The sequence below is a fragment of the Alligator mississippiensis genome, chromosome 1 (genome assembly GCF_030867095.1).
Source record: "Alligator mississippiensis isolate rAllMis1 chromosome 1, rAllMis1, whole genome shotgun sequence".
In the NCBI taxonomy this organism is placed as follows: Eukaryota; Metazoa; Chordata; order Crocodylia; family Alligatoridae; genus Alligator; species Alligator mississippiensis.
Genome location: NC_081824.1, coordinates 157,730,279 through 157,743,275, shown reverse-complemented (window position 1 = coordinate 157,743,275; position 12,997 = coordinate 157,730,279). Strand labels below are relative to the sequence as shown.

Below are 12,997 nucleotides of genomic sequence, written 5' to 3'. Positions count from 1 at the left end.
CCAGGGGTGGGTCAAGTGCTGCCCAGCCGGGGCCAGGCAGGCATGGGGGAGGGTGGGTATTAGCTCCCATTGCTGTGCACTGCTCATCTGGCAGCTTGACTGGCAGTTCCCACTGCTGCTCCCACTGCTGGTTCGGGAGAGCATAGGGGGTCGTATGCCCTTGGATCTGCACATGGTGGGGCTGGGGCTGCAGCAGGCTGTGCTGTGGGTGGGTGACAGGGGCTACATTGAATTTTTGGGTGGCTGCAGCCCCCCATAGCCCCTGCTATGTCACCCACCCCATCCCAATTTGGGGTCACACTACACCCCATGTCCTTCTGCCACTTGCCCAGGGCAGGTGTGAGTATGGGATAATGCCACAACTTGTCCTGGGGGCATGACTCCCACCTCTACTTGCCACTTGTCCCAGAGGCCATGCAACAGCTCCATCCCATGCCTGTCCCACCCCAGCTGAGCAAGTGGTGGGAGAGCATAGCCAGCTCTCCCAGGACAGCCGCTGCCTGCCCAGAGTGCAGCCTAGTGCAGCCATGGCCCTGCCTGCCCCACCTCATGCAGATCTGGGGGCACATGCCCCACATGCCCTCCCAGACCAGTGGTGGGAGCATCAGTGGGAACTGCCCATTGAGCTGCCAGATGAGCAGTGTGCAGTGGTGGGAGGTGCCGTCCCCACCCCCCACCTTCATGCCCATCCAGTCCTGGCTGGGCAGCACTTGCCCCAGCCCCTCCCTCACCGCAGGGGACATTGATCTGCGCTCTGCGCCCCTTCACTTCCCCCCCCCCCTTCCCACCACATCACACTTACCAGCTGCACACAGATGTATCAACTATCATAACGGAACCAATCCCCTATTTGTAACACTGTTCCTACGGGAAAATTGGTTCTGAGTTATGACATTTTGACTTAAGACGTGATTTTCAGGAACCAATTGCGCCATAAGTCTAAGGACTGCCTGTACAAAATGGTGAATATTTGGGAGTATGTGCTTAGGGTTTTTTGAGGGAGGAGGTAACAGATGATGGTTTTTATTGTAAAATATGTTTTAAATGTGTTCATGTTGTAATAATATTACATGTGTCAGGTAGCCTGACTAGCTTATACACAGGGAAAGGAGAGTTAACAGAGTCCCTGCCAGGTCCCAGAGCTGACTGTGTGAGGAAATGAGATTGACTTCCAGCATCAATGGATTACTGGATAGCCCTGTTGATTCTTGAAGGAGTTGAAATGCATGTGACACCCTGGAGCCATCAAGGGAAGAGAGAGAAATGAAAATGGCAGTGGGCAGGGCAACCAAAAAAGGAAGGTGTTGGCTTGTGGTCTGGGAGGGGCTAAAGGGAGTGAACAGTGGAGCAACTTTGGCACTTGCAGCTATGTGGACTGGCCAGTGAACCCCTGAGCTAGCTTTCACATGCTCAGGATTGTACAGGCTGATCTGGGGACTTATTGGACATTTGGTGGGCACAGAGAACCTTTGGCTGGGTAGCCTTTGAACTGGGTAACAAAGTAAATGCCTTTATTGACAAGAAGATGTCTGTTTTGTTGCTTGGAATTTCAGGGCACACTTCTTCTTATCTAGAGTAAAGTTCCTAACTCAAGAGCTGAGCTGGGAGAGGCAGGGAGGGTCAGAGACCACAAGGCTTTACTCTTAGGGTTGGAAGAAGCCTGGGCTCCCTTCCACTCTAGAAGCCACATCTGGGCCAGCTGAGAGTACTTGTGTAGATATCATAGAGACTGGGCAAGGCCGAAGTTTCCAAGCAAGGGCTCTCCTGGATAACTCCAAGGCAGGTAGTGGTTCTCTTTTTGTTGGCAGAATGTGCAATTTGTCATTTCTCCACTTAGTATTGTGGATAGACTGATGTTTAATTTTCAAAGAATGCTGAGATAATTATATCATTAATTCACTTTGGGAAGAATGACTTCAAGGAAGAACACTAAGTGGCACTAAAGTAGTGATTAAATAAGGAGTTGGAAGCCCCATTTATTTGCATTTCTGTATTATATATAGATGGAGATTAATAAGTTTTCACTTCTTGTACACCTAAGTATGTACTGAACATGAGTGCTAATTCAATAGAATACAGAGGGCATAGTATCATAGTGCTTAGGGTCGGAAGGGATCTAAATGGATTATCAGGTCCGACCCCCTGCCCTGGGCAGGAACAGGTGCTGGGTTCATATCACCCCAGCCAAATATCTGTCCAGCCTCCTCTCAAAGACCTCCAAGGTAGGAGAAACTACCACCTGACTTGGGAACCCATTCCAGAGCCTGACAGCTGTAACTATAAAGTAATGTCTCCTGATGTCCAGCCTGAACCTTCTCTCTAACAATTTGTGGCCATTATTCCTAGTAACCCTGGATGGTGCCTGGGGGAACAGAGCCTCCCCCAATTCCCGCTGGCTCCCCCCCGGTGAGTTTGTAAATGGCCACCAGATCCCCTCTCAGCCTTCTCTTGTGGAGGCCGAATAGGTTCAGACCCTTTAGCTCAGGGGCAGGCAATTATTTTGGGCGGAGGGCCACTTACCCAGTTTTGGCAGGCTGTGAAGGGCTGCATGGGTAACCCCACTTGACAGGTGCCCTGCCCCCTGGTCACCATCGTGGGACCAATGTCCCAATGTCTTGGGGCCAATGTCACAGAGCCAGCACTGGTGGGGCCCAAAGTGGGGTGCAGGCTGGCAGAGGTTTGTGGAGCCAGGCTGGGCTGCACAAGCAGGGAGAGGGGGGAGCTGGCCCAGCTTCATAGAGCCCCTGCTGGCTGGGACCCTGTGCTCCTGCCACCCTGCTCCAGGCCCTGCTGGCACTGTCCCTGGGACACTGGTGCTCCAACTGGCTCCCTGCCCACACACACACAGTGCCCTCCAGCCCCACGGTACAGGCAGGGGGCAGCACACAGCCCTGACCCCCTGCTCGCTGGCAGGGAAGAAGCTGGTGCTGAGTGCGGGGAAAAGCAGCCCCTCACCTACCCCATGGCTGGTGCTCCTTGCTGCAGGTGCTCACAGCCCATGCAGGGCTGTCTGGAGCAGGCACAAGCAGCCCCAGGGGGGTTGCGAGTGGCTGCAGCATGGGGGGCTGGCCACGGGGCGAGTGAGGGGCTGCTTTTCTCCATGTTCAGAACCAGCTTGAAACCCACCCCCAACTGCCAGCCTGGGCCCTGCGCCGGCTCCGGGCTTGCTCATCAGCGGCAGCAGCTGTGGCCCCCCCTGCTTGCCACGCCAGGCAGTGTTGGTTGCTGCTGCCCGCCCAGAGCTCACACGCTGGGCAGCCCACAGGCAACAGTGGCAAACACTGCCTGGTGCAGCAAGGGGGGCTGCAGCTGCTGTCGCCATGCACAGCCCCAACGGGTGTACCTGTAGTCGGTGTGGGGCCCAGGTTGGCAGTGGGGGCGGGTTACAAGGCGGTGCTGAGTGTGGGGGGAAAAGTGGCCCCTCTCTCGCCCCATGGCCGGTGCCTGTGCTGCAGCTGCTCGCAGCCTGCCTGGGGCTTCCTGTGCCTGCTCTGGACAGCCCTGCACAGGCTGCAGCATTGGACGCCAGCCACAGGGCAGGGGAGGAGCCGCTTTTCTCCATGCCGGGAAGTAGCCCAGGGAAAAGCTGAGCATGGGGGGGGAAAAGCAGCCCCTCACCCACCCCGTGGCCTGCGCTCCCTGCTGCAGCCACTTGCAGTCCTCACGGGGCTGTCCGGAGCAAACACAGGCAGTCCCAGGCAGGCTGCGAGCAGCTACAGTGCAGGGCACTGGTCACGGGGCAGGTGAGGGGCTGCTTTCCCCCCCACACTCAGCTTTTCCCTGAGCTACTTTTCCCTGGGGTCCTCCCCCCACCTTACCTGAGGTTCCAGCACAGGGCAGCCACGTAGTCCCAGTCCAGAAGCCCCTGCTGGGGCTTCCAGCTGGGTGGGCCCTGCTGTTGTGGGAGCCCGCAGGGCTTCCCCTGTGTCCTACTGCCCTTGGTTCCTGTCATTTTTGACAGGAACCAAGGGCAGATAAATATCAATTTTCTAAATTTTTAGGGGCCCTGAGGGCCGGATAGAATGCCCTTGTGGGCCAAATCTGGTCTACATGCCATATTTTGCCCAACCCTGCTCTAGCCTCTCTTCGTAGGGCCTGCCCCACTGCCCCTTGACCATGCGAGTGGCCCTCCTCTGGACCCTCTCAATGCTAGCCACATCCTTCTTGAAGTGCAGCATCCAGAACTGGATGCAGTACTCCAACTGCAGCCTGACCAATGCCACACAGACGGGAAGGATCACCTCCCTGGACCTGCTTGTGATGCATCTGTAGATGTACAACAAGGTGCGCTTAGCCTTACTGACTGCTTCCTCTCATTAGCAGCTCATGTTCACCCTGGAGTCAACAATGACTCCAAGATCCCTTTCTGCCACCGTGTTGACAAGAAGGGAGTTCCCCAGCCTATAGGTGTGTTGCTGGTTCCTTCTCCCTTGATGCAGCACCTTGCACTTGTCTGCATTGAATTCCATGCTATTCTCGTCTGCCCACCTCTGTAACCTGTCTAGTTCTAGCTGGATTCTGTCCCTCCCCTCCAGCGTGCCCACCTCACCCCACAACTTGGTGTCATCAGTGAATTTGGACAGCATGCTTTCCACAGCCATATCTAGATCTCTAATAAAGATGCTGAATAGTACAGGTCCCAGGATCAAGCCCTGGGGTACTCCACTGCCCACATCCTCCAGGTCAAAAACAACCTGTCCACCACCACTCTCTGGGTGTGACCATCTAGCCAATCTGCCACCCACATTTTTTTGCACACCCATGCACAGAGCAGGCTCTGGGCACAGACCTAGCCTTGCACTCACAGGCTCTTGGTGTGGGGCCTAACATACAAACCCCTAAGCCATACCACAAGGACAGTATCTTGCATTGGCATTTATAGAAGAACACTGGCAAGGTACAAATCGTACTTAAAGCTATTATTTGTTATAAATAGCACTTTAGAATTCTGAAAATGTAACTATTATACATTAATAAATGTGACCATTCTAATTCATTTCCACTAAGGGCTTTTGGTTAGTAAAATTAGATTAGTGGGAACTTCAGAAATAGGAAGAGTGAAAAGTCTAATGGGAGTGGATGAGCTTGGAGACGATAGAAAGACTTGTTTTGATTTATCAATCTTAAGTGAAGATCCAGGGGATTTAGAGGGGGTACATATTGAGAGAAGATTGAAAATAATTGTCAGATACAGAAAAGTAGACCAGAGGTTCTGGATGATGAGCATAGTGTTGCCTACTTTTCATTCTAAGGTAAAGAAGGGAGGTAGAAAGCTATCTGGCATTTGCTATCCATAAGAAATGGACTAGAAAATAGAAAGATATGAAACACATCTCCAGATTCAGAGAACATTGAAGACTAGGAGAGATTTAGCCCCGTATTCAGAAAGAGATCCAAAAATATTGTATTCTTATTTCCAGATTGAGGAGAGAGGATAAGTCATTGAAGTTTAGAGAGCTAAGATATAGAAAGACAATAGAGGAGAACATTACAGGACCCAGGACAAGATGAAAGAAAATCTGATTAAGGTCTTTGATTGAAGTGTGGTCAGATATTGCTGGTGCAATAGCTGATCTTCCTAATATGACTGTAGGCAAACCCATGAAATATGGCTGGTAAAAGTTTGGCCTTGAATAGAAATCTAGGCCCTGAATGTAAGAGTCAAGGCATTCATTCTGAAAGCACTGAAATGTTTTAAATTCAGTAGCTGAAAAGTTTATGAGAGAGAGAGAAAATAGCTGACAATCTGTTTGTGCTTCAACTGGTACAATTTTTTTCATTAAAGGTGTATTTTTAAGGAAACATTTTCAGTGAAATAATGATAGGACCCTGAAAGCAGAAGTCTGAAACTTCCAACTCTGGATGAAAATTTTGGGTTGTTTATTTGTGAGGGTCCTTTTTTTCCTTTTTGGCTGTGTCAGCACAAATAGTAATGGCACCTGCAGCAATACAAATAGTAACAGCACAGATTTGTGCCGCTACCTTGTGCCACAGCGCACACCTCTGCACATGTGTTTTGTTGCAGAACACTGTCCCCCAGTTTGTGACTAACTGCCCTTGCTCAGCGTCTCCTGGCTTCTGGCACGTTGGACCAGTCAGGGCACAAATGAACAAGTAGAGATGGTCTGGACAGCAACCCGATCATCTCCATGGAGGACTAAGCTTCTGTTTGTTCCAGTGCATGCTTTTGTAGCATGTGCTGTGCTGCTTTCTTTCTGTTTGCTACTGGGAAATCCTGGTAGCAAATTTTTCCCTCGTGCTGCAAATTTACAGTGCAGGGCATGCTTTAACATTCTACACATGCAGTTTGTGGCACCACAATCATCTTTGTGGCACCACAAATCACACATGTGGAATGTTGAAGTGCGCCCTGTGCTGTAAATTTGCAGTGCGGAAGCAAAATTTGCTACCAGGATGTCCCAGTAGGAAAAGGGGCGGGGGGAATAAAAAAGCAGCACAGCACATGCTACAATAGCATGCACCAGAACAAACAGAAGCTTAGTCCTCCAGGGAGGTGATCTGGTTGATGTCTACAGTGTCTCCACTCCTCCATTTGTGCCCCTGCTGGTTCAGCATGCCAGGAGCCAAGAACCACAAACCACACAAGTGGGGAAGCGATCATTGTGGCTCTGGTTTTCCAAAAAGAGATTTATCAATCATTGGAAATTGTTAGTGAAAGCAGATTTGCAAAACTTTAATTTTTTTTCACAGTTTGAAAAAGAAAACCATAAAAGACTTCAGTATATTAGGGATAAAACAATCCCATGGTCTCCAGATTTTTTTCTTGGAGAAAACTGGCATCTTTTAGCTTGTTTTAGAGCATCACTACAGCAGTTATAAACTTAGAATATAATGAACAGAAGCTATATCCAAATCAGATTTCAGAAAAGAGATGGGTAAAGATGATAAAATGGAAAGGGGAGGAAGTCAGGACATAGATCAAGGGAGATACTGTAGCAACGAGCTCTGAAAGTAGGATGGAGTCACAGAAGAGAACAACTGAAAAAGAGTGAAACCAGGAGAACAAAAGTCCCAGTGTGCCAAGAGATCAAATGTGATGTCCTGGCCAGTAATATCAAACGCAGCTCTAAGATCAAGAAAAGTGAACCAATGTCTGATGTAGAAAGATTGCTTGCTACATACTGACCTAATAATGTCTTTATTTCACAGTGGAGCTCTTAGTGAGAGTTGTGTTCACAGATCAAAGACAACACTATAGAAGGCTATAGATGCTTATAGAAGGTTATTTCTGTGTAGTAGCTCATGGAAAGTTGACTATAAGTGACTGAGGCAATTAATTTTAATTTTATTTTTATTTTTGACCTGGTTAGATGTAGTAGATACATTTTACAAGGTTTTGCTAAGAAAATTAAACTTGTTATGTGGGACAGTGATTGATAAAACAGAAAAAGTATGTTCAAGTGGAGAAGGGGGTCCCCCCCAACTGGGTTATTTGTGCTTAAAATGTTCATTTATAGGGAAAGAGAATAGCTTTAATATCTCATTGCTGACCCTCATTTTAACATTTGATCTATTGAAATAATTTGATTATGTAATATGTCTTCCAAATGTAACATTCTCCTACTTTCTCATTATTGTTTTATACATCTCTTTAATTCAAGCAAAGGCATGTCTACCCTTTATGTTGATTTGTTCATGTTAATAGTAGCACATGTAGGCCTACTTGAGCAAGCCTGTACCTAGCTAGCTCAGGTTCAAGTAGTAGTAAAGCTAGTGTGACACATTCCTGTATGAACTGTACTTGCTCAGGTAGCTTGACCTCACTGAATGTTATGCTATATCACTGTAACTAGTACGTGAGCTGCCTGGAAAAAAGATAGCTTGAGTATATTTGCACTCCCACCAGTAACCACCATGCAGACATAAAGGGCTCTTTTTTTTCCTCTTGCACCCCAGAAACAGTATCACCAACCTCTAAAACTTCTAGAAATAATAAAGCTAAAAAATAGGACAAAGGATTAGAACAATATAGCGTTATAAATCAAGCTGTACTTGGGGAGTCCAGTTCTTTCCAAGGTAAAAGAAATTCAGAGGTTGTTCTTGTTTTGAAAAGAAATGTCATACCCCTGATTAATGTTTTTATGAGAGAACATGTAACCTTCATGAATTATTATCACAGTTAAAACCCATAATCCTGCAGCTTGTTTAAATTCCACAAACAGGTACTAAAAAGCTCTTCTGAAATGTTCTCAATCTCACATCAAATACATATGCAGTGTATTACCCCCTGGGCTTCCTGTAAGGGCCTTGTTACATGTTGCACTTTGAACTGCTCAAATACTGATCGGTGTTAATGTCTTGCTATACGTTAATTTTAGGCAGCTCCTGGAGCGATTAGACTCTGGATTAATTGAGTCTGCTGGATCGTGGTAATTACCACACTCCAGCAGACTCCAGTATCTTGTGCATCAGTGTCCCCGTGCTTAAAGATGGTGGTGGGAGTGCTTTAACTAAATCTCATTAAATAATGAACTTTAGTTAAAGTGATCCTACCATCATTTTAAAGCACAGGAACACTGATACATGAGACACTCCAGGCACTTTAGAGTGGCTCCGAGAGCCTGTCTAATTAAAGTGACCTCTCCCCCGCCAATCCCGGAGCATGTGTATAAATGCCTATTAACACCTAAAATAAGTCTTAAGCACTCTTTAGGCAGCTAAAATTTATGCCACTCTAGCCTAGGTTTATCTCGGATTTGTGTTGCCCAGCTCTTGTTTCACTAATGTGTAGCCACTCTAGGCTATGCATTAGTGTAAACACCCCAACACCCACTCACCTGCTGGCTCATACCAGGCATACTGCCCTTTCCCAGCTGCCTGCTTATGGGCTCCTACTGCCCCCACACTTCCTTGTGACTGCCCATGCCATCTGCACATCCAGAATGGGGAGAGGTGGGATTCTTATCTTTCAGTTCTCTGGGGCCCTGCTGGCCTGAATATGTGAGTGCTCCAAACTTGAGCTAGCACTAACACCAATCAATATTTCAGCAGCTCACAGTGTAAGGTGTAATAGGGCCCTAACTCTTTGAAATAGTGAGCAAGGAAATTTAACACTTTGCTGCTACAAACCTTTAACTAAATGCATTTTTTTCACCGGGTTATAAATTAATTAAATTCAAATACAATATAAAGGGCCACTGGACAGGATTTAGGATTCAAATAAATTTGAAAGTGTCTTGATACAGCAGAAAGTAACCGTTTCATCCACAAACTTTTCAATCTAAAGCAGTGTTCAGAAATCAAACATATTACATATATCATTTAATGCAGAAGGGCAAATTCCACTTAGTGAATATAGTTCCTAAAGGTAGCAGCATGACTAGTGGCAAACACAATGATCGATTCATTTGTGACATAAAATTTAACAGCTTAGATCATGTTCTTAATTTGCCAAGAAATGTGGGGGGGGGGGGGTTCATAATAATATTCTTTGTAGCAATTCAATAAATGATAATGTTTCTTTTTGTATGTAAGAATCACTTCTCTCCTGGCTTTTCTCCTTATTTAATTTTTTAGTTTGAAATTCCTAAAAAAATAACCTCATGAAATGTGTCTTTCCATTTTCCATTTCTGTCCTCTCTACCCCCAGTATCAGACCTAATAAGAAATATTATCATCTAATCAGAGTTTATCAAGAGAGTCTTCAGTGTTTGTTTTTCTTTTCTTTTTTCTGCGCACACATGCACATGCATATGTTTGAATATATGTGTGTATCAGGTACCCACACTTCTCTTATTTTTTATTAAGTTGTAGCCCATCTTTTAAGCTAAGCTTTTAGGTCATTGCAAACTACTGAATTTAATTTTGGTAGCAGGGAAACATCCTTCTCTTTGCACACTCCAAATCCCATAAGCTTCTGAGCCAAGTCTTGTTTACCCAAAATAAAGCCAAACCATTTCTGCCTTACATATTTGAGTGAGGCAAATATGAATTGTGTCATCCAGCCCTATTAGCAATTCCTCAGTTTGAAAGTTTCATGCCAAGTGTTTCAGGTATCTAAGTTAAAGCTGCATTGGTCTAGAGGCAAAAGGAATCAGAACTCATGGTAGAGGTGATATCTTTTATTAGACCAACTAGATTTTTGCAGCAGAACAAAAATTATTTGCAAGTTTCGGGCACAGGCACCCATTTTCCTGTGCCTGAAGACGGGTGCTTGTGCCCGAAAGCTTGCAAATAAATAATATGGGGTTTTTTTGTGCAAAAATCTAGTTGGTCTAATAAAAGTTATCAACTCTACCATGAGTTCTGATGCTAAATGTTTTGTATTTGGTTTGTAACGTATGATCATGGGGAAGTCACATCTTCATAGGTGTTACCAGATTTGCCTGTCCCACCTGGGGTGTACTCATTTATTAGAGCTACGTTCTGGGGTCTCTGAAATTCTATCAAAGTACTGCTTGTGTCACTTGTGTTTCTATATGGAGCTCTATCTCTCCCTTCTGCAAGCCCCCACCTGCCAATGAAGCTACCCTGGAGGGCTTAGTTTCAACAGGGCTGGGTTTCTCCAGCCACAGGATCAGTTCAACACTCACACACACAGAGATTAACAGAGCACGTCTGTAGAAGCAGGGTGAATCAGCACTTCCAAGATGACACCCTCATATGCCACAGACTCAGCACCCCCCAGTCTCTTGTCACAGTTGTCCTGGTAGTAATGCCCTTCATGAGCAGACCCCGCTGGATTTTGGGGCATTACAGGGATCTTTGGCCTAGGTAAGAGGAGTGTTGCTGCAGAGCAAATGGGGAAGTTGAGGAAAAGAGAGTAAACAAGGTTTGGAGAAAGTATGGCAACCAGCGAGACCATAAAAGTTTTATTGTATTTCCAGGTATATGAAACTTATAATGATACTAGTAGCAATAGGTATACAAGGAGAGATAACCAAACCAAATAGTTACAATATTACATGGTTTCAGTTGGGTATTTTGGAAATCTAGCTCAAGTTTGATCAACAGAAGTCAGGTTTAGAAAGCTATGCCTGGAGTAAGAGAGAGGGGGAAGAAAAAGAGAGATTAAATCAGATCTGAGTTTTAGAAAGTGGGCTTAAACAGAGGGAGAGCGAAAGAGTTGCGGGGTCCCACTGCTCAGGGAAGCTTAAACTGGTCGAGGTTCCCAGGTGTTTGTTTTAGCTCGTAGACCAGCTATTCAGTTTAGGGTCCAGGGTGCTTGAGACTGGCAGAGCCCCCCACACGATCAGTGAAGTTATTCCAGGCAGGAAAGGAGAAGGTGAAGTCCCAGTGGAACTGGTGCAGCATTTGGATCTAAGAACAGGAACTGGACCTTGGATAGGGGTTTTTGTAGGGAAACAACAATAGTATTGGTCTGATAACTGCTGGGGTAGGTGTGTGCACGTATGGGTTGATTAACATCTGGAGGAGAGATTCCCCCATCATGTAGTGCTCCTCTGGTCCAAGAGTTCAGGGGAGCTGTCTGTCAGCCTTGTACGGAACAGTTTAGGTGTGTCTTCCACTGCATCTTCATTGCTTTTTGTAAGTCTTTCTTCTGATCAGTTCTGGTTCAGGCAGCATTTTTTTTTTTTTTTTGGGGGGGGGGGAAGGGGTATCCTTCAGGAATCAGAGAGGCTGGGTACTGTGCCAGGGTTCCCAAGGAACACAGAGCTAACAGGTAACATAGGACAGGGGAGCCTTCCTCATTCTGTCTTTGGTTTGAGAAATTAACTAAAGGCAATGAAGCAAAGCCTGTAAAACATTATCCTAGGCATGCTGCTATAGCATCTACAACATATTCTGTTCAAAGGAGATACAGGTGTATGCTGAATTTTGTAAACTTCATAGATAGCTTGCTGAGTAAGACCATTTAGAAACAGTGTGTTAACTGCCCTCTGGGTTTACTCATGTTATTATAGCAACGTTATTAAATGGGTTTTCTCATTGTAATAAAATGATGTGCCAACAGTGTAGGAATGTAATGTTCAAGTGAAAATTGGGGATGATTCCAAAATGGGAAGATATGAAATCTGTAGGGAAGGTAGATAATTACAGAATCTGATGAGATGTTAATTGTTTTCTAAGAGACAGTTCAATGAGAAGTAGGTGACTAAGTAGCAGTAATTAGTAAGAGAAAATAATGGGAAAACTCTAGTGCAGATATACTGCATTATGTGAACCTGTGCAAAGGAAGTTTATGGTTCATAAGCATAATTATAATAATGATTTTCTAATAATTCATAAGGCTGATGAGTATTATTAAGTAGTTATTTATCAGTTTAAGATGGTGCATAAGCTGTATAAACTATCCTGCTAGGAAGGCAATGGGTAGCCTTTTCCTGTTGTAAAAAGTTATATTTTTTATCAAAATGATTTGCTTACTAACAAAAAGCTCAATCTGGATCCAGATCAGTAAAATTACATATGTTTGGTTTCTGGGCTGAAGAAATTAGAAAAAAGGTTTTGAGGTTTTGAGTACTTGGGGTGGGGACAGCAGAGCAGATATTATTTCAAACTGAGAATGTGTCCACCTCTACATATATAAAAAAGATAAAAGAGTTAAGGCGCAGTATTTAGAATGTAGTTATATTTTAAACCAACCTTCTCTGATATTTCATGTTGGCTTTTGAATATAATTGGACAAACACAAGACAAAGAAGGAATCTCCATTTGACTCTCTAGAAATGAGCATTATTCAGGACTCACTGTAAAACCTAAAGGGGAAAAAAACCACGGATTTCATGCAGTGGTCATAGCATAAATGTAAATTTCACAGTTTGCCATGGATCACAAGAAAAAGATGTCATAGCTCTTAACCTCATTCAGACTGCATTCTGTGGACTGTAAAATATAACCTTGAATGCTAGTTTTCAAGTACAGTCCTAACATTTCTGTGTATTGTCATTCCCTTTCCACCCCATACTTTTTGACAGTGTGATCTCATAATGATCCTTGCTCTTTTATTTCTATGAATCATTCCTACTGCACTCCCCAACATCAGGAAATGCTTTGAAAAGCAGATTAGTAATGA

At 45.3% G+C, this 12,997-nt stretch overlaps 1 protein-coding gene across 4 annotated transcripts in view; it reads left to right on the top strand.

Annotated features, from left to right (window-relative positions):
* RGS7 (regulator of G protein signaling 7) overlaps window positions 1-12,997 on the top strand; it is a 504,778-nt gene that overhangs the window by 421,518 nt on the left and 70,263 nt on the right. The gene's annotated exons all lie outside the window — the stretch shown is intronic.